The sequence below is a fragment of the Canis lupus genome, chromosome X, assembly GCF_003254725.2.
Source record: "Canis lupus dingo isolate Sandy chromosome X, ASM325472v2, whole genome shotgun sequence".
In the NCBI taxonomy this organism is placed as follows: Eukaryota; Metazoa; Chordata; class Mammalia; order Carnivora; family Canidae; genus Canis; species Canis lupus.
The window spans coordinates 9605300-9623506 of NC_064281.1; the positions used below are offsets into that span (position 1 = coordinate 9605300).

Consider the following 18207-nt stretch of genomic DNA (forward strand, 5'->3'; position numbering starts at 1 on the left):
CGTTTTAGTAGAAAAATGTCTGGGGGGAAGAAAACCAGGCCAATTATTACAACTCAGAATGGGAATGAAGGGAGTGATACACCTAGTAAGGCAGTGTGGCTATGCGATGGCTCCGTCATAAAGAGCCACGGCATAGGCAGGGGTTAGACAATTTGATTCTTCAGTGGAGGGAGTCTGGGACCATAAATTTTCTTGCTCCATATAAAGAACACATATGGTAGAAGGGGGTATGCATTCACTGATTTAATAGGTCAAAGGAAATTGAGTTGTGCTTAAAACAATGTTTGACACATAAAGTCAGAAGAAATGAAACTTGTCTTTGTTTTTTCATACCGTGAAATCCTTCCTAGCCTTAAAATGCCTTTGCCCAATGTGGGACATATTTTACCGAAATAATGCCCTTTTGCACTCAAGTTTTTTTCAGTTGAGTTTTTTTAAAAAAGATTTTATTTATTTATTCATGAGAGACACACGGAGAGAGAGGCAGAGACACAGGCAGAGGGAGAAGCAGGGTCCACGAAGGGAGCCTGATTCAGGACTCGATCCCAGGGCCCTGGGATCACGACCTGAGCCAAAGGCAGACGCTCAACCACTGAGCCACCCAAGTGCCCCTTCAGTTGAGTCTTATAAAGGCACTATGCAAACTTTTTTATCCCAGAAAATAGTGGTCATTGAAGCATTTTGGTGGACTTGTTACCATTTATATACAGTTCTAGCCTAGAAATGTCTGATTTTTCTGTGTGGTATTGATGTTTGGGAATAAACTGGCTAAGGACAATGATTTCCATATACGTTTCTGCTTAAATTCACGAGAACTTCTTAATTTCATGCCATGTTGCACCGTTACACTGTGCTTGGCAGCTCCCAAAATGGCCACCACGATCCCCACTTCCTGGTAGTCACACTTTGTGTAGTCCCCTCCCCTTGCGTGAGGCCTGGACCTGGTGACTTGCTGTTGGCAAATAGAATATGGTGCAGGTGATAGGATATGGCTTCCAAGATTAAGTTCTAAAGCTTGTCACTCCAGCTTTGCTTTTTCTCTGGCTCTTCTTGCTCTCTCTGATGGAGCCAGGTGCCATGTTGCAAGCTGGCCTATGGAGACACCTACAAGACAAAGGACAAAGAGAGACCTCTGATCCAAACCCAGCAAGGAACTGAGGCCTTCAGTCCCACAGTATGTACGGAACTGAATCCTGCCCACAAGCACTTGAGCCTTGAGATGACTGTAGCTCCCGGCCAGCACCTTAACTGCAGCCTTCGTGAGAGACCCAGCTAAGCCGCTCCTCAATTCTTGACCTGCAGAAAGTATAAGATCGTTACTTGTATTTTTTTAAGTTGTTACATTTTAGGGTGATTTGTTACACAGCAATAGATGACTAACTCGTACAACTGAGGTCATCCTGCACTTCTCTCGGTGGCCTATTATTGTATCATCTAATGTGGCAACACACAGCTATGAGGACAAAACAATGAAACTTGAACTCCAGCTCCTGATGGGTAGAGAGAAGGCCCTGAGGTAGGAGGACAGCAACTCATTGTGGCACACAGAGTTTAAGGCCACTGAGAGATAAGAGAATCTACGGGTGGCGTGGAAACAGGAAGTTCACCCTTTGTGGCCACAAGACAAAAAGACCCCAGTGTATCTAACCTGCCCAACAAGGGGAGGCAGGAGGAACAGAAAACGAGGGTGACGCTGTGAATAGTAGGTGAGGCCCGCGTTGCACAGTGGGGGTCGGGGGGCACCCGGAGAAGCAGATCCAGGCTCTGAGGAGCACCAAGGAGTCATGGAATAAAATGGTGATATTGCTTTCAGGGCAAACGTGAAGCATGCTTAAAAACGTATTTCTAAAATGTGATGCGTCAGAAGAAGTGAAACATCCCTTTCAATCACAACCCCCACAAAGGAGAAGCCTCAGCCTCCCAGCCCTCTAAGTGACTAAGCTGTACTGGATTTTCTGGACAATTCCGTGGGCCCAACGGATAAGAAAGAGCCTTAGCTGATGGAAGGAGAGAGTCGGGAATGTGAGAGCCGATTCTTTGTACCTGGGCTTAAAACTTAAAAGCAATAGTACTATTTATTGATCACGGCACAAAGCAGTTTACTGGTTCTTGAAACTTCGTGTTTTGCAGCTGAGGAAACTAAGCCCTCAGGACGAGGTGTGTCACTGGTGGAGCCAGCAAAACCCAGGTCATTTGATTCCTAAGTGTGACCTTGACCCATGGGTGATGTTCAGCAGCTGTAACAATCATAGAGCACAAGGTCAGAGCAATCAGAACAGGATGGATGGGCCCTGCCAGCTGGATGGCGGGAGGCTAAGCACAGTGACTGGGGAAGGAGGGGACCCCAGGGTTGTCCAGGCCGCTGTTCATTGAGTGTATGTTTATAAACTCACTGGTCCCGAAGTTCTGTGCTTTGGCCCTTAAGCATCTGGCCAGATGTGCTGGTGTGTGAGGGCTGGGAGCTACCTCATCCCCAGCCAGTCGTGGTCCCAGGCCTCCTTCCTGGAGGGTCCCGTCCCCACTCGTCACATAAAACACGGGCATTTATTTCCAGCACAGACCAACCAAAAGTGAAGGAGAAACCAGATTGTCTGTTCCCTCGAGCATTTGCAGACAGACAACTTTTAAATAGAAGCACACACATGGGATGCTGAAAGCTGCACTAGAACAGTGAGTTCTGGTGGGAGATCCCTCCAGAAAGAGAAACTCAAGCTAGAGCTACCGTCTTATCTCTTGAAAGGGGGTGGGGGTGGGATTTGGCTGTTTAGGGAAAAGTGGGTCTCTTCTGCGTCTCCTGTAAAATCACAAGACGGTGGCGTAAATCTAAAATAGAGAGGTGCCCTCCTCCAGCCTATTTGCGCTCCAAGGGAGAATCAATGCTCTCACTTCTCTGTGCTTCCATTTTATCATCCTAGAAGTGAGAGGACGAGTCCCTATCTGACGGGGCGAGCCCTTGGTGATGGGGAATGACTATTTTTGTCGTGCTCCTATGGGGACACAGCTAACGAACAGGCACGGGTGTTGCTGGAGTGAAAACTTGCAGAACTGGGTACAGTAGCAAGGGTGGGTGTGAAGCCCCATCAGCTGTGGCATTCCAGCCCAGGTGGACCCCGGAGAGGGTTAGGGAAGCCCGGACCCTCTGTGTGTGAAGGTTCCTATAGAATTGTAATACGACAGAGCAACAACCTTCCTGGGGGTCACTGGGCTGATATACGCAAAGACAACTACGGCCTTAGACAAAGGAAGATGTAACTATTCTAAGTCTCCTATGTTTTCTTTTTCTTTTTTTTTTTTTTTTTTTAAGATTTTCTTTATTTATTCATGAGAGACACAGAGAGAGAGAGGCAGAGACACAGGCAGAGGGAGAAGCAGGCTCCATGCAGGGAGCCCGACGTGGGACTCGATCCCGGGTCTCCAGGATCAGGCCCTGGGCCGAAGGTGGCGCTAAACCGCTGAGCCACCCGGGCTGCCCAAGTCTCCTATGTTTTCATGCGTGTCATATTCCTACAGATCCTTGACGTTGCTTGGCCAAATCTGTCTCCCCAACTCCTCCCTCCCAAGTTCTAAGACCCTGACGCCCAATCGCCTTCTCACTGCCTCTCCCAGACTGTCTAGTGGGATCTCAAAACTAGCATGTTCAAAGCAGGACTCTTGGCCCACCCCGTCCCTGGCTCCCCGTGTGTTCTAGCAGTTTCTCATCCCGTAGCTTGCTTCCCAGTGTGTGGCACCGAGGTCCAGCAAACTGAGAGCCATTTGGGGTGATCTTTTTCACACACACCCTTTCCAGTCCATCGACTGGCCCTACGGCTTCTCTCAGAACGTTTCTCCAGTCCATCGTCTCTCTGTCAAAAAATGAAATTCAGCGGAGTAAATTTTAAAGGTGTTGCTGATTTTAATCAACAATATTCATGACTCATTGAATAAGCAGCACCCCTTCAAGCAAATAGGATGGAGCTCCTGAGAACTGTATGCTATGAAGGACTTTTGTAGGTGGAAGGGGACGGGACAAGGAAGTTACCAGGGAAGAAGGAATCGTTTACAGGCAGCTGCCTGCCTTTGGGAACGGCAGGGGTCCCTCAGGCCAATTACTTCACTAGTGCTGACAAGCTCATTCCAGACTGACTGGTTTAAGACTCCACTCCTGCGACAGGCTGAAACTGTAAGTAAGTGAAGTGATAAATCTCAGTTTGGTGATGTGCGCTTAGCACAAGTGACTCCATTTGGGTCTTCTATCTCCCTTTTAACATCTCTCATTCTAGGCAATCACCCTCCCTCGCCTGGACTAGTGCCTCGACTTATCTGGTCCAGAATCTCTTCTTATCCCCTTTCCTCCCACTCCCCCTAGAGCAGCAGTCAGATCTATCACTCACCTCCTCCCTTGCCAGCTGGACACTCAAAGCCCTGCCGAGGTTCCCTGTTGGAATTATTAACTAGAAGCTGGGAAGTCCACAACAGAGATTCCAAACTGGGGGCGGTTTTGCACCCCCACCCGGGGGCAAGGTTTGGAGGCAGTTTTGGTTGTCATCATTAGGGGGCATTACCGGCATCTAGGGGGTGGAGACCAGGGATGCTGCTGGACATTCGCTGACAGCCCACTGATGCCAAAGAATGTCCAGTCCCAAATGTCATTTGCGTAGCCTAGTGTTGAGTGGTAGCCTAGTGTTGAAGATGAGAGTGAGGGACAGTGCCCCAACTCGAGCTGGAAGGTTTTATGTTGACAGCGCTCCGCATTCATGAACATGTTGGTTCTCCAGCTTCCTTCAGCTGCTCCGAGTGGGACCAGCTACTAGCCGGACAGATGTGGCCAAAGACAGGGAACTGAGAGCCTAGTGTGCTTCCGCCAGGTAAGCAAGCGTAACTGGGATGCTTAGAGTTTATATGGCATCGAACAAATGAAACTCCTAGTAAAGCATGAAACACCTGAAAACCAGGGGTACCTGGGTGACTCAGCGGTCCAGAGTCTGTCTTTGGTTCAGGTCATGATCCCGGGGTCCCGGGATCGAGTCCCCCATGCGGGGGTCCCTGCACGGAGCCTGCTTCTCCCTCTGCCTATGTCTCTGCCTCTCTCTCTCTGTGTGTGTGTCTCTCATGAATAAATAAGTAATATCTTAAAAAAAAAAAAATCTGAAAACCAGAGCCGCATGCGCAGCAGGGCTGCGTCTCCCAAGATGCCAGTCCTGGAGCCACTGGGCTATACAGGCTGCCCAGAGAATTTGCAGAGAACAAAGGCCTCTGATGTTCCCCCAAGCTGTTAGCTTTAAGCGAAACAAGGGTAAGAAAGTTCCCTTTGGCGTCTCTTGACAATTAAAGGATGATGTAGGGAAAGTGTTTTGATCTCTCGCAAAAACCATGAAATTTTTTCTCTTCTGTTGAAACATCTTTTCCAATGACATTTCAACAGATTAACAAGGGCAACTTCAAAACGTGTGTTTCTTCCACCTTCAAAAAAGAAGCGAAAACAACTGTTCTTTTCCACTTTATTAAGCTAAACAGACGTGATAGAAGGCTGGCCCTTCCCGCGACTGAGTAATCCCACGGAGTAGGACTACAGCCACCAAAGAACTCATAGTTGCTAATGATCTCCCTCTACTAGCTTTCCTGTTAGCCATTTTTAACTCTGGGTTTCCCCTGCCGGGCAGGAAGCAGGCCATGGCGTGGTTTACCAGAGAAGCCCCTCGAATCCTCTTTCACTTGATAGGCAAAACCCGAGCCTATCTTTGTGCGACAGCTCTCAGGAGCCCCACAGTGATAAACAGGCAAAGTAACATTGAGGCGGTCTGGGGGGTGGGGTGGGGAGGTGGGGATGCAGAACATTCCATGAGACACGCAAAACGGATGCTTTTAGGAATCACATATGTAGGGCTTTGGGATGTTGAAGGAGTTCCCAATTCCGGCTGCATGTTAGAATCGCCTGGAAAGTTTTCTAAAAGCCCCAGTGCCTGGGCTGGGCCCCACCCTCAGAGTTTCAGATTCAGTTGGGCCTGGGGAAGGCCCAGGGCATTGGGATAGCTCTGAAGTTTCCCAAGGGACTCTAATGGGCATTGAGGGTTCAGAAGTCCTGTCCTAGACCAGGATTTCTCCACCACAGGGCTGGGGTACTTTGGGCCACAGCTCATTCTGAGCTGTGGGGGAGGGTGTCCTGTGCGCTGCAGGCCCCTAACATCCCCTCCCCCCATCATGACCATCATGATGACCAAGATGTCTCCAGGTATTGCCAAATGTCAAATGTACCCTGAGGGACAAACTCGCTGCCCCACCCCCCCACCCCCCATGGGGTACCACCGTCTTGGCCACTGTGTGCAGAGACGTTGGAGGGGGTGGGTGGGATGGAAGTTCAGCTCTCTGAAATAAAAATCTAAGGAATGGGGATCCCTGGGTGGCGCAGCGGTTTGGCGCCTGCCTTTGGCCCAGGGCGCGATCCTGGAGACCCGGGATCGAGTCCCAGGTCGGGCTCCCTGCATGGAGCCTGCTTCTCCCTCTGCCTGTGTCTCTGCCTCTCTCTCTCTCTCTCTCTCTCTCTCTCTGTGACTATCATGAATTAAAAAAATAAAAAAAATTTGAAGGTGGAGTGTCTGCCTTGCTCACCTTTCTAAAAAAAAAAAAAAAAATCTAAGGAATGAAAGAACTGCTCACTGTCCCATCCTCAGCCTAGAGGTGGGATCAGTGGTGCATTCCAGAACTCTACCCTGAAACACCTTTCCTCTCCATTACAGACACCCAGACGAAATTGGCCCTGTAATAATTTAGGGTCTATATGTCGTATACACAAATCCACAGTCAAAATTGTTTATATCACATTAAAGACCCAGCTCTGCAAGAAAGAGAAGACAAGCCGTTCCCTCTCCAATCGGGTCCTTTGTTCCCATGGGCAGCCATCTCCCCTCCCTTCCCTGCTGCTCCTGGGGTAACTTTCCAGCCCTAGGGACTCTAACTCTGCTGTCACTAGCCACCAGCCACGTGTGGCTTGTTAGAGTTCAGCTTAAATCAATGTAAATGACATCCGAATTAAAATTCAGTTTCTCAGTCACACAAGCCACATTTCAGTTGCTCCATAGGCAGGCACGGCCAGTGGCTACAATATTTCAGTGCAGAAATAGAACATTTTCGTCATTGCAGGGGGTCCTACGGGACAGTACCGCGTAGCCGTAGTGCTTCTGGTGACATTCTCATGCTTATGTGTCTCTGCCAACCAGATTAGCTTGGCATTTAGGATCGTTCACCAAAGGACCCCAGCCCTCTCTTCCAGAACCCTCTCTGCCCCTCAGTCTCCTGGGTACAGCTCACCACTTGATAGGAGAGCCCACCGAGCTCCTCCGCCTCCAGAGCTGTCCCTATGCTGTTTCCTTTGCTATGAACGCTATTTCTCTAATTTTTTTTCACCTGGAAAACTCATGCATGATCTTCAGATTCAGTCCAAGGTCACGTGCATACGTGTCCCCTATGCCTCAGACAGAGCTCCTGAAGGTCAAGGAGTGACTCCAGTCCTCTTCACATCACTGAAGGTTGCACTGTGTAGGCAGCCACATCTCAAGCGAAATAATCAACTAGCTAATGAATGAAGGCGGCATGATAGACACATTTAACACCACAGAAGTCCAACAACCCACACTTCTATGAATCTGATGGTGCCTCTTTGGGATAAGAATATCTGCCTTTTATCTTCTGAGCAGACTGAGCAGATCTGGTAACTCCGGGCTCTTTGCTGGGGTAAAACATAAATTCACTTAAATCTTATTTCTGATGGGCTGATAGTCACCAAGAATAAGAAAGAAAACAAGGGGAAATTTCATGTTCTCCTATGAGGATTTCATCTCTCCTGTCAGTGAAACGGAAATATCTCAAGAGAAAGAACAGTTAAGGGGCGCCCGGGTGGCTCAGTCAGTTAAGCATCTGCCTTCGGCTCAGGTCATGATCCCAGGGTCCCAGGATCGAGTCCCCGCATGGGTTCCCTGCTCAGCAGGGAGTCTATTTCTCTCTCACCTTCTGCCCCCCCCAACCTGTTCCTTCTCTCTCTGCCTCTCTCTCAAATGAATAAAATCTTTTAAAAACAGAGAGAGAAAGAGAAAGAACATTTAAATAGTAAAACAAAACAAAAGCAACAACGGAGAGGACCAGCTTAGCATTACAGCTACACAGTGCTTCTTCCCTGGCGTATTCTTGACTCTCTCTACAGGGTAATTTGTTTGTTTTACGGAACCCAGAGTTGTAGCTTACACTTCCTTTCTTTTTCCCTAGGCATCTAACACACTGTCCAGCACGCAGCTTCACCTCCTCCAGGAAGCTTTCCTTGACTTCCCCTCTTCTGTGATCCGAAGTGCCGTGTACACGGCTTCGTCAGGTACTGACCCCATTGCTTTACATATTATCTCCCTAATGTCGTTATGTTTCTCCTCGGGTCAGGAATTATACCTTACTCTTCTTTGAGTTGCCATGGCCTATTAGAGTGTCCGACACAATAAATCTTTGATAAATACATAAACCCTGGCAGCAGGCAATCCAGGCTTTAAAGGAGAACAACAGTATTTCCTTGCAATCGTTAACAGGTATTAGCAGGAATTTTTAGAATTTCAGTGAGGGGTGGGGAAAAGTTTATGAGTATGAATTTATTTGGATTAAAAAAAGAACCTTTGGGGGCACCCTGAGTGCCTCAGTTGGGTAAGCATCTGACTCTTGATCTCAGCTCAGGCCTGATCTCAGGGTCATGAGTTCAGCCTCCACCCTGGGCATGGAGCCCACTTGAAATAAATAAATTTGTTAAAAAATAAAAGGCAAAAGAAACCCCCCAAGAAAAACCTTTGGGGTTACTTGATCTGAATAAAGACACAATAATCATTAAATAATTCTAGAAAGGAGAGACCATTCTAGAAAAAGAATCCACGCAAGACTCCTTTTAAACCTGTTGATTTCGATCCAATGAATAAATACTGAAGACTTAGGATGAGCAAATACCTCTGCCAAGAGAGAAAAAAAAGAAAATACTTCTGCCACTTGACGTTTCATAATTCTATGACCTTATGATGCTGCACGCCTACGGAAGGTATTTTTAAACCGTGGCAGTCACACGGGGTAGATTTACATGAAGAACCAGGCATGACGGGGTTAGAGCTCTTGCATGGATTTTTCTCGTCGAAGTTTCCCTACGAGCTGGTGCCATCGGGTCACTGTCGGATCCGGGCCACGGGTTCCTGGCTTCACCGCAGAGTGCACTAGACGGTCGCGTGCCACTTGGCAGGTTGTCAGGGTGCACCCTCGTTCTCTGTAATGTTCTATTCCTTCCTCTGGCAGCCAGATAGTTAATCGCCCTCCCTCAAGCACACACACATTCACAGAAAAGGTGTGAGGAAGGGCCCTGGGAGGGGGAGCCCCTCACCCAGCCCGCTGAGTCACCAGATTGTTGGATTGTTGACCCTCGAAGGTGCCTGAAAGCCTTTTCAGCCACACAAAACCCTGGGCTTCCTCATTAGCATATCAGAGGTGGCACAGTGGTGGGAAATGCCACTGGCAACAAAGGACACAGCTCGGTGGCATCAGCTCATTGGTGCTCACAGAAGCAGAAAAAATGATCCTCGGCCCAGGGCCGCAGTGATGGACAGATGTTGACATATTTTCTGGGGTGACCAATGTCTACCCGGCACCCCTCCCTCCACTCCACCTCCACTCACGGTTGCCCATCCCCCTCCAACGCACGGTCGCTGGACCAGTTCACGGGGAAGAGCCATGTCCCCATCAGAACCTCTCTCCAGCTACAATGAAGACACAGTTTCAGCTTTGACTGCATTGTGCCTGGAAGGGCCTGGCCCTCTTCTTTTCAGACTTGAAAGATTTAGTGGAAGCCTGATGTGATGATAAATAGGAGAGTCCGTTGCCAGTTGCTAATGCCATCCTAGAAACTGAGTCACTGTTTATGTCACCGTAACTCTTGTCAGGAGCCTGCCATCTTACCATTTCATACTGCAAGGAGGAGAGGGGTTTAGTGACAAAGTAATTTCACGTTCTCATTGCTAAACGATTTCCCTTCTGTGGTCGATACTCCCTGGCAGTGGTTCTCAACCCGGGATGATTCCGCCCCATGTGGACACTGGGCAGTGTCTGGAGACATTTCTGGCTGTCACAAATAAGGGGTGTGCGTGCTCCTGGCATCTAGTGGGTCAAGGCTAGGGATGCTGCTAAACATCCAACAATGCACAGGACGGCCCCGAGTGACAAAGACTTCTTTGGTTGGAAATGTCAGTGGTGCCCAGGCTGAGCTCTGTTCTATGGCCTTCTTTGTGAATATCATTTACAAATTCCTATCGAGTCAAATTGTTACTGACAAATGGGCACCTCGAGGGACTTACATTCCCATGTTCACTGTATTAATTTAGAATATGGAACCACCTTTGTTTTTTTTTGTTCTGTTTTGTTTTTTACAAAGAAACAGGACCCAAATGATAATTTCTCGTCTTTGGCTCTATCGTTGGAAGATTTGATCTAAGCAGTGGGTGTAAAATTTTAGAAAATTGTATATTGAGCACAGAGGGGTGAAAATTTTCCTACGTGCAGTAATTTTGCTTTCTTACAGCCAACAACATGTCTTTACTTCACGCTCAGCTGAGTCTTAAATATACTCCAAATGGCATGAAATGTGATTAAAGAATTCATCCTCCTCACTTGGAAATATTTATAACCTCTTAGAATTTGACACACTAGGGGAAAATACACATTGTTCAAATATGCATGCATATAATATATATATATAATTAAATCTATATTTAAAATCACATGTCATAGTAGGTTTATGTTATTTAACATCATGTTTTCCTGGCTCAAAATTTTTTCAGCTCAATATTTAGAAATCAGAATATCAGTAATCTCATATATACCCATATATATGCACATATATACATAGGTATAGATGTATATAAAAACATATACAGCTGACCCTTGAACGATGTGGCTGTGAGGGGTGCTGACCCCCTGTGCAGTCAGAAAGCTGTATATAATTTTTGACTCCCTGAAACTTTACTACTAATAGCCTACTGTTGACCAGAAGCCTGACTAACACAAACAGTCGGTTAACACTTATTTTGTATAGATTTATTGTATCCTGTATTCCTACGATAAAGTAAGCTAGAAAAAAGAAAATGTGATTAAGAAAATCATGAGGACGAGAAAATACTTTTAGAGTAGTGTACTGTATTTACTGAGAAAAAGAATCCACGTGTAAATAGACTCATGTTGTTCGAACCTGTGTGGTTCAAGGGCCAACTGTGTTGTTCTCCTTCGGTACCAATTGTTCTATCCAAGTAGCTCCATGTTGACCAGACCACCCCAGACCCCACACTCTAAGGACTATTGGTCACTAGTTATTACATACATTGAGGTACGAGTTAGTTAAGTGCCCTCTTCATAGCCTCAAGTAGATTGGAGATGCCAGGAAAAAAAAAAAAAAAAGAAGGGTGATTATAACGAACTTTATAAAGAGGCACCTAAAATGGAGACCAAAGTGAATTGCCCGAATCCGTCTTCAATCACCTTATTTTTTTCTTTTTTTTTTTTTTCAATCACCTTATAATACAGTCTGCAGAATCTATGGCTTTTTCCTTAGAAGTTCCTAATTAAAATTATTCTGTTGTTTGAAAATCGCTCAGGCCTGAGGCACTTCCAAAATCAGAGTATGCGCTCTGGTGAAGAGATTCCGTATTTCACCCTTTGTAAAAATAGTTTTCTTTTCTGTAAAACACAGTGGTTCATATTAGAATCAATTGAGCCTTAAAAGCATACTTGTCTCTTAGGTTCCACTCAGACTGGCGGCTGGATTAGAATAACTGAGGCCGACATGAAAACAAAACAACACACACACACACACACACACACATACAAATGTGCACACGCATCAGGCCAGTCTACTGGCCTCCGCAGCGGGAAGGCTGGCTGGAAACCCAGGTCTGAAGCACACACTGCCAGAGACCACCGGATCAGCAGGTGACCTGGGCAAGTATGGCCCCAGGGAGATGGAAGGACATTCCTCTATCTCAGGCTAGTGGGGACAGAGAGTGGGGATCATCCAGGAGAATACATTTGGTATGTTAACAACCTAGTAATGATCATCTTTGACCTGCCATCCTGGGGCTCCTGGGTGGCTCAGTGGGCTGGGCGCCTGCCTGTGGCTCAGGTCATGCTCCGCGGGTCCTGGGATCTGCATCGGGCTTCCTGCTCAGCCGGGAGTCTGCTTCTCTCTTTCTCCCCCTCTGACCCTTCCCATTACTCGTTCTCTGTCTCTCTGTCAAATAAATAAAAATTTTTAAAAATCTTTACACTGCCATCCTGAATGAGAAAGTAAAGAATGTTAGGGATGCCTGGCTGGCTCAGTTGGTAGAGCACATGATTCCTGATCTTGGGTTTGTGGGTTCCAGCCCCATGCTGGCTGTACAGATTACTTAAAAATAAACTTTTTTAAAAAAGATATTATTTATTCGTTCATGAGAGACACACAGAGAGAGGGGCAGAGACACAGGCAGAGGGAGAAGCAGGATGCGGGACTCCATCCTAGGACCCCGGGATCACACCCTGAGCCGAAGGTAGGTGTTCAACCGCTGAACCAGCCGGGTGCCCCGAAAATAAACTTTAAAAAAAGAAAAGAGATTTCTAGAATCCGGGCAGTGTTCTTCATTTTGGCTCTTTCTCTGACTAGCTTCTGTCAAGCCCTTTCATTCTGCCCGGCCTCGGTTTACTCGCCTACAAAATGAGAGGGCTTGGTTATATGATTTCTACTGTTTCATTGAATTCAGAAAGAAAAATAACTAGGAGTGATACTTGCAAATTTAGAAAAATATTAAACAGTTGAACATTTTACATTTTTTGTAAATGTATAAAGCATTATATGACAAAATAATATACAATTTAGAAAGGAATTTGGGGCAGTTTGTAAGAAATATATCTCCTCATATCAGAAAAATGGGCTTAGTGTTCGGGCTATACGGTATTTCTATAGCTCACTGTATCTTTGACGGGCGATCAGCAAATTTTTCTGTAAAGGAGCAGATAGAAAATATTTTCAGCTTCGAGGAGCAGGCTAGGAAAATTTCTGTCCTGTAGTTTTTTCTTTTTTTAGTCATCTTAAAATGCGAAAAACAGGGCGCCTGGGTGGCTCAGCGGTTGGGCGTCTGCCTTCGGCCTAGGTCGTGATCCTGGGATCCCAGGATCGAGTCCCACATCGGGCTCCCTGCATGGAGCCTGCTTCTCCCTCTGCCTGTGTGTCTGCCTCTCTCTCTCTCTGTGTCTCTCATGAATGAATAAATAACATCTTTAAAAAAATAAAAACGTGAAAAACAGGTGAGGGACAGGATTTGCTGAACCTTGTTTTAAACAATAAAATTTACATTTGGGTAAACCCAAAATTGCTTGCTTTCTAACCACACCACCAGAAAACCTACTAGAAGCTCTTGTTACTTGTTGTTACAGGGAGACTGAATTTAGGCCAAAAAAGACGCCCACTGAGGTTGTCACCTGATGCCTACTGGGGCCAGGCCTCCAGCTGCCGGCTGACCAACCTGTCCTGGTTCGCCCGGCCGGGGCTGGGGGTTGCAGCCCTGGGTCCCAGGATGATTGGCCACCATCCACGTGAGGTTCTTGGACAGGTTGCTTTTGTGGGAAATCCGGGGCCAGAATGAATGGTAAGAAGCTTGAAAGGCAAATGCTGCCAGGAGCTTGGACGCGTGCACAGTAGGCAAAGACCCCGGCTGGGAAAGTCGCAAGGGAAATCTACCCTAGACTCAGCTCGTCGTCCTTTTCTGGATTAAGCTCGATTAATCCAGTTACAAGTCCCAACCCCAACAGGTGGCAGCTGAGGAAGAGGCTTATTCACAGGCGTGGCAGGTGGTTTTGAGTACAAGTGTATACATCCTCTGGCTGTGATAAATGCTGGACGTTCTGATGAAACACAGCCCAACCTTATTACTCGAAAGTGACAGATTGTATAATTACTCCCTGGGTTAGTCTGCAGACGACGCGTGGCACGGACCTAGCTGCGAGCCTGGCGACGCGTACAAGAAATTCCTAGTTGGGACTGCTTTGGAAACAGCCAGGGATCAAAGCGAGAACTGTCGTCCCCGTGCTTTTAGTGTGTGCATTATTACCGTTCATTTGAATCTTTGAGACTGCCCCCCGCCCCCAAAACTCAAAAGGCTGTTGTTCTCTTGGGCACTTGAAACCAGGTACACAAAGCTCCCAGGGGAGCTTTGCCATGACCGCACGGTTTTCCATTTGTACTTTATAAAAACAGGAACCCTTAAATATTAAGAAGCAGATCTGATAGCTCACAAGAGGACGTCATCGAGTAAAACGAAATCAAGGAGACAATTTAGAATCTTTTGCAATCCTATTTTTTTTTTTTTCGTTGTCATCAACTTGCTCCAGTTCCGATCTTGTTTAGAGCCATGGTTGCGGCTTTCCGACTCATCCAACTTGGGTCATAAAAGCATCTTTTGTTCTTGGCATCAAAACCCCTTGTATCTTCTGAAGCTGTGGCTGTGGGTAGTTCTCTTTAGAATCTCCTTTAGCAGAATCAGTGATGCTGGAAAATAATCACACAGTTCCTCTACATGGATCCTCCTGCCCCTTCCGTGGTATGAAATCAAGGGGAAAGAGGGGAGACCCCTGTAGGTAGGTGTCTTGATATCTTGATTCTACAAGAAACCTGGCACTGAGTGTCTTTCCCTAAGTGGAAACTTTGCTTCGTTGTAAGGGGAGCAGGTTGGGGCACGAGGGCCACAAACTAGGAAAGCTCAGAATGGTGCAAGGGATCACAGGGGAGCAAACAGAGACCAGGGGCCGCTCGGGCGCACTGAGCATGGCCATGGAGGGTCTGAGCGGTGGAATTTGAAGGAAGTATTAAAGTAGTACTTCGCAGGGGCACCTGGGGGGCTCGGGGGGCTGAGCGTCCGACTCTTGATTTGGGTTCAGGTCATGATCTCAGGGCGATGAGGTCAAGCCCCGCGTTGGGCTCTGCGTTCAGTGGGGAATCTGCCTGAGATTCTCTCCTTCCCCCTCTGCTCCCCTCACCCCCGACCCCCTTGCCCTCTCTCTCTCAAATAATAAGTAAATACATAAAAATCTCTAAAGTACTATTTCCCCAACTCTCTCCCAAGGCATGTAAACGCATAGTGCAATACAGATACAAAGCGCATGCGTGTGTCACAGGTTCTGCTACTCACCCACCACCATTCACTCAACTCTGCAGAACAAGTGGCCATCAGCTTCCTAGTTTCCCTGGTGACAAATCAGGAAACCGTTAATCATATTGTGTGCATTTTAATACCTACTTCCAACGCCCCTGGATGTACACAAGCTACCTATTTCAAGATTAGTTTCGGAGCTACACCTAAATGCAGGAACTGCTTTTTCTTGATGGCCTATGCACATAGACGGGGACTCACTCTGCTCCCCTATAAACCCCTCCGCTGAACAATGGCTAAAATGGAGCCCCATCCAAACCCACCTTTGAGGCCTGAGCCAAATGGCCCAACTATCTCTGGGCCCCTGTGCCTTCCACTGGCCCCCTGAGTCCAATCCCTGGCTTCAATATTATTCACAGGAGGAGGGTCCGATCCGTGACTTCCTGCCACTCTCTCTGAGCGGCCTCAAGTCCATTGTCCTTTGCTCTGAGATCATGCCGGGCCACAGCCCCTCTTTTGTGTATTATCTGCCTCTTAGACTAGTTATTAAACCACAATCTCTCGGCTCAAGCCCTGCCGTCTGTACTCTGTCCTCTGCTGCTGGGGCTGGAACTCTGCAAACCTCATGGCCCCCTTGCCATCTGTCTCCCTGTCTGGCCGTGCCAGGGAAGGGTGCTAGCTCGAGAGGAAGAAAAGGACGGAGGACACGACTGCTTCCCATTTGCTTGCTGGGCAGGTTAGTGTCACCCTAACCATGCTTCCTTGCCCTGTAGCTGTTGCTTCCAGTAATAGTTGGTTCCAATTTCCAGTATTCTCCATCCCCTTGAGGGTACTAACACCAGCCAACTAGCAGCTGCTTCCTCAGAGCTCTAGACCCTGGCTCTACAGGTCTCTGCTCATAGATTTGGGGTTCTGATAGCCCCAATGTCTGTTTGCTCCCGTAGGGCCTAGGAGTGACAGCTGCTTCCAGCAGCAGTGACTATGTCGGTGTCCCTACAGTCTTCCCTCCACGGCTTCTCAGTCCTCTAATACCTATTTCCCTGAGTATATTAAATTCTCTCTGTTAAAATAACTAGTGTGTTTCCTTCTTGTTTAATTGCTTTTCTTTTTTTTTTTTAAAGTTGGTTTATTTATTTACTTTTGTAATCTCTACACCCAATGTGGGGCTTGAACTCATGACCCCGAGATCAAGAGTCGCATGCTCTCCTGACTGAGCCAGCCGGGCACTCCTTTTCATTGCTTCTTGACAAAGACTTTTCTCTGTAAGCTTCTAAGGTTCACATTCCTCAAACGAGGCACGTATCAATAGAAGGGAGCCTGGAAACATCCAGCTTATCCAGGGTTTACTGTCCCCTCACTGGGATCTATGTGCTTGTATAAAGGGGCTCCCCACAGGGGGGCTCCTCCTTCTCAGATTCCCTCTACCTCACCCCACCCCCACCACATACACATTCCTGTTGCAGCTTGTGCCTGCTGCATGGATTGGCCACATGCCAATGGTTCTGCCCAAGGACACTCTTTCATCTTTATTCAGAAAAAAATCAACCTGCCTGCTAAGGAACTACAACAAATAGCCTAGATTCCAGAACATTCCTATCATCGATTCCATCCTCAGCAGGATGGCCTGTATCTTGTTCAGGGCCAGTCTGTGTTCCATTCTATGTAGGAGAGTTGGCCCCTCCCCAGAAGGAGGGACACACTCTAGATCACACACTAGGTGACAAGCCCCAAGACTCCTCATTTTAGGCCCAGGAGTCAATTCTTAGATATACTTACAGTCTATAAAATGAACCTTAAAAATTATCTATCATCTATTCTAACCTTTCATTTTAAGGGGGATCTATACATTCTATATTCTATTTTAAATGACAAGTTGGGGCAAATAACAAAAACAAAGTGGTTGAATAGATAATTCAGAGAATACTAATAGGCCCTTTGCCCAATGCTGTAAAGCAGCCAAGGTATTCAAAGGAAGTCTCATAAAATACATTTAGATTTCATTTTGATCTTTGTGTAGACAGGGGTCTACACACACATTTTCGAGCCATGGGGATTACAATCTCAACAAATGCTGGGTTTGGGAACATGTTGATTTTATGGAAGAGAACTAAAGCAATTTTCCTATGATTATTCAGCAGCTGCCGCTCCTGAAAATTGTAATTGCAGTGAAATAGAATGTTCTCAAATCATGATGAGGGGAGGCAATGTTCTGTGATCTGGAGCATGCAATCCTAGCGAGGAATACAGCATATAATCTGAATATCTTGAATATAAAGTGAAAATATTGCTAGGGCGTATGAGGCCAACATTTTTCAGTTATCCAAAATACTTTATAATATTTTGATCCTTCAAACATCAGTGGTCACAGTCTGATGGGATCTCATGGTATTTTCTGTGCGCTCTAGTTTCGATATTTGGTGATGACATTCCCACCACTATTAAACAACCATGCTTATGTACATTTAAAAAGCACTTTAAACAATGAACTCTTTCTTTTCCCCCCGTAAATGTACAATAGCAGCCCAAGTTGAAAAACAGGGATGAGTCTCTGCAGTGATGTTTAAATGTCTCCATTCCATTCACAATGTTAGCGCTATGGTTATCTGTTCATTTTGTATAGTTACATAACAAACTCCCCCAAATCATAGTTGTTGTCATTTTAAAGATTTTATTTATTTCTTGGAGAGAGAGAGAGAGAGAGAGAGAGAGAACTAGCAGGGGGTGAAGCAGAAGGAGAAGCAGATTCTCCACTGAGCAGGGAGCCCGACATGGGGCTCCATCCCAGGACCCCGGGATCATGACCTGAGCTGAAGGCAGACTCTTGACCCCCTGAGCCCCCAGGGGCCCTCCAAATCATAGTTTAAACCAGCAGACGTTTATTATCTCACCACATCTGTGGATCAGGAATTCAAGAGCATCTTAGCTGGGTGATGGTTCTTGGGACCTCATGAGGTTGCAGTTGAACTGTTGACCAGGATTATAGTCCCTTGACCTCTGGCTGAGGTTGGAGGATCTGTTTGCGGCCCTTCCATGTGGTTATCAGCAAGCCTCA

The 18207-nt window shown here is 46.8% G+C and overlaps 1 long non-coding RNA gene across 3 annotated transcripts in view; it reads left to right on the plus strand.

Annotated features, from left to right (window-relative positions):
- LOC112652927 (uncharacterized) overlaps positions 1–18207 on the plus strand; it is a 59652-nt gene that overhangs the window by 19470 nt on the left and 21975 nt on the right. For all 3 annotated transcript variants that reach the window (XR_004813148.2, XR_003131820.3, XR_004813147.2), the window contains exon 2: positions 8236–8338. This is a non-coding gene — a long non-coding RNA (uncharacterized LOC112652927). The remainder of the gene's footprint in view (positions 1–8235; positions 8339–18207) is intronic.